We start from the raw sequence: 3,549 nt of genomic DNA on the forward strand, positions 1-3,549 counted from the left end.
AGGAGGTCAGGGGGTCAGGGGGTCAGGAGGTGAGGGGGTCAGGTGGTGAGGGGGTCTGGAGGCCAAGGGGGTCAGAGGGTCAGGAGGTGAGGGGGTCAGGTCAGGGGGTCCGGACGTCAGGGGGTCAGGAGCGGGGACTGGGTGTGTAGATTCCCGACGTCACAAACTGGTTCTAGGCAGGTGGAACTTAGAACCAGGTTCCTGCTTCCGCTGCTGTTTGTGTTTTTGCAGCAGACATCAGTTCAGAACGCCGGAGAAGAGAAGAAGAGCTGCACCAGAACTCTTATTTCTGCCAAAACAGGCGCCATCATCTGTCAGAACCACAGAGAGGCGACACGTATTTTACAGCACCACCATCTGAGAAGAATCAGATTATTTTTATTATTAATATAAAAGTATTAAACTTTATATCGACACAGGTTTAAATGAAGCTGCTGATCAGGAACATCTGAGCCTGACGTCAGACTGCTGCTGGCTGAGTTTTAGGTTTATTGTTTATATCTTTTCATGTTTCCTTCATTGTTTGAGACATTTAGGACCTCTAACAGGAATTATTATAAAATCATATTTTAACAAGAATCAAACAGCCTCAGTTTTATGAGATCAGTTTGTTTGAAAGATAAAAAGTCGTTTCTTCAGGAATCAGGACTTTTTCTCCTTCAGTAAATCAGTTTACAGAAGAAATTCTTTGGGAAACTTTTGTTCTTTATTTCACTATTTTATTCAGGATAAACTAAGAATTAAAGTAGTTTTTCTGTAGTCTTTCCCACACAGGAGGTTTGAAGGGAAATTTAACAGTTTTTAGTTTGATTTCACTGCAGCGCCTCCAAACAAAGAGAAGTGACTCAGTTCGGCGATGTGACGTCTGTGAGGTCGCTGAGATCAGGAAATCTCGACGTACCGATAATGTGTAACTGGGTTTCAGGGTCCAGCAGCCGGGGCCGATGATCTGCATCTTCATCTTCCTCTTCCTCAGATTCTGACTTCCACTGAAGCTCCTGCTTCAGAACCAGCTGCTCCTCCTCTGGTTCCTCTTTAACCTGCGGGGCTTCCTCCTGACAGACATGTTGCTGTCGGAGGTCTGGAGGACAAACGGCAGCAGGAACATGTCAATAACAACAACATTAAAACCAAGTGATGCCGCGCAGTTTAAACTCTTAACCTGAAGCTGCTTCCTTCCTGTCTGAAGACCAGCTGCTGAAGGACTTACAGAAACTCTCAGGCTGGGATGGAAACATTAACTTCAATAAAAACCCTCTGATCTGTAAAGATGACGTCACTGTTGATCCCTCATCCATCCAAATAAAGATTACATCTGCATCTGTTTTTAATCAGGCTAACATCACATCATGACCTGCAGGCTCATCCAGAGGGGTCAAAGGTCACTCAGAGATCTCTTTATTCCTCAAAAACAGAGAATTTGGACCAGAACACGACCAGAACCGGTTTGTTGGGGGAAGCTTCGGTGGTTTAAAACATCTGTAAACATCTGTAAACATCTGTCCAACCCTCCTCAGATCAGCTGTTGGGACAAACCTGTGCGCAGCTTCTTCTTCGGCGCTTTCCTGCAGAAATCCATCAGTCTGCTCCGACCTCCGAGCTCTTCTTCTTCTGCGATCTTTAAAATCCCCCCAGGTTCCTCCGGGTTCTCCCACCAACTCTCTGAGATCCTGAAATCATCGTTTTCTTACCCTGAAAACAGGAATAAAACCGCCTTCCCGGCCGGTTTTAGCTGTTAGCTTGTGTCCTCTTCTTCTTCTCGGGTTTGTTTCCGGTTGAAGGTTGATTTCCGCCCCTGGTGGCCGCAGCAGGAAGTGCATCTGATTTATACCAGCGGCCTCAGATCTGTTTTATTTTTAACTAAACTTTATGCTTTATTAACTCTATATATGCCTCCATATCTACAGAGCACAGGATGTGTTATATATCCACTTATTTGTTCTGTAACTCAGTGATTATTACACATCTGAGGTGAATCTGAACAATATTCTAACAAGATTTGTAATTATTTCTTAACACATATTGAAATCAAATCACTGATTCATTAATTAATTCAGAGACAACATTTCTTATTCTGTTAATCTAATTCAGCACTGATTAAGATGTTGTCTGTATTTTTATTATCTCAGGACATGAGCTGATTTGTCTCAGGAAGCTTTTCTGTTTTAAAGAGAAATTAACCCCAGAAGCTGCTGAATTTCAACACTTGAGTCTATATTTAAACATCAAAACAGTTTTATATTTCTTCTTTAAATCCCTGTCATGTTTGTCACTTTTAACTTTGCTAAAGTTTCCAAACTGCTGTTTAATGAGTTATTTTTATAGATAAATCACTTTTTATTTAGATTTTAATTTTGCACATAAAATGGATCCTGAGTGAGTTTTTCCCACAACTCCAACATCTAATGTTAGAGAAGATGATAAATCAAAGCATCCAGGTGGTTTTAGGACAGAAACAATGAATCCAGTTTTATGTTTACAAATAAAAAATAATCTCAAATTAACAAAAAACAGGTTTGCAGAAGCGTTTATTTTAAATCTGATGTAAACAACAGGTTTCCTGATAAGAATTTAAAAACGAGCATCAATTATTAAACTCTTATTATTATCCTGAAGGAGTTCCAACAAAAGCAAAAACTGAAATCTTGACCAGAGACACAGAAACACAACCAGATTAAAGTTTTAGTTAACTTCGGCCTTTTCTTCTTCTCTTGTTTAATTCTTGCGTCTCCCTGGTGGCTGCTGCATGAAAGCTGCAGAAACTTTAACATCCAAAGATCTGCAGCTTCATCACGATCTGTGAAACAAAAACCACAAAATCAAATCTTGTCTGATCTGGATCAGGAATGTTACCTTTCTGATGGTGAAAACCTCCAGAGAATCCAGAAGATGGCAGCAGAGGACATCCAGTTAATGGGAAACATAATAAAATAAAGGAAAGAGGTGTTTTTGTGTGTGAGATCTTTGTTAAAGTCATCAGTTGTTGTGCAACTAACTTTAACAACCAGCTAGAAGAGTCAGATGATCCTGTGTGGCTCAGCAGCTTCATCTGCTGCATCTCATTACATCCAGGAGCCAAAAATACTTTAATATCCTTCAAACAAACAAGCATGAAGTGTAACTGATGTCAGAAACATTAAACACCTGGAAGTACGAACAGAAGAGTTGTGTTATATCGTTAGAAAGTGTCTGAGACGTCCCTGTGAGGAGGGACAGGGATCAGACAGCAGAGGACAGTGTTGCTCCACCAAGGAGAACAAATCAGCTGTTTCATTTCACCGTCAGTCACCTGCTGCAGGTGTTAATCAGGGACACCTGGAGACACCTGGAGACACCATCTGATGGGTAAAGGGGACAGCTGTCAGCAAACTCCATCTGAGCCGGCGTGTAAATGATGCGGACCCTGTGAGGCGCTCACAGGAAGTAGTTCTGCTGTAGACTCTGAGGACAGCCGGAAGGTGGCGCTGTTGGGCTGCTGCTGGGACTGCAGCTCAGGGTTGAGCTCTGGCAGGTTGATGATGATGTTCAGGATGTGTTTATCTGCTTGTA

The 3,549-nt window shown here is 42.0% G+C and overlaps 1 protein-coding gene across 1 annotated transcript in view; it reads left to right on the forward strand.

Moving 5' to 3' along the window:
- Positions 1–3,549, forward strand: part of LOC119618050 — an 18,863-nt gene that overhangs the window by 7,947 nt on the left and 7,367 nt on the right. The gene's annotated exons all lie outside the window — the stretch shown is intronic.

This window comes from Kryptolebias marmoratus, linkage group LG20, assembly GCF_001649575.2.
Source record: "Kryptolebias marmoratus isolate JLee-2015 linkage group LG20, ASM164957v2, whole genome shotgun sequence".
Lineage (NCBI taxonomy): Eukaryota > Metazoa > Chordata > Actinopteri > Cyprinodontiformes > Rivulidae > Kryptolebias > Kryptolebias marmoratus.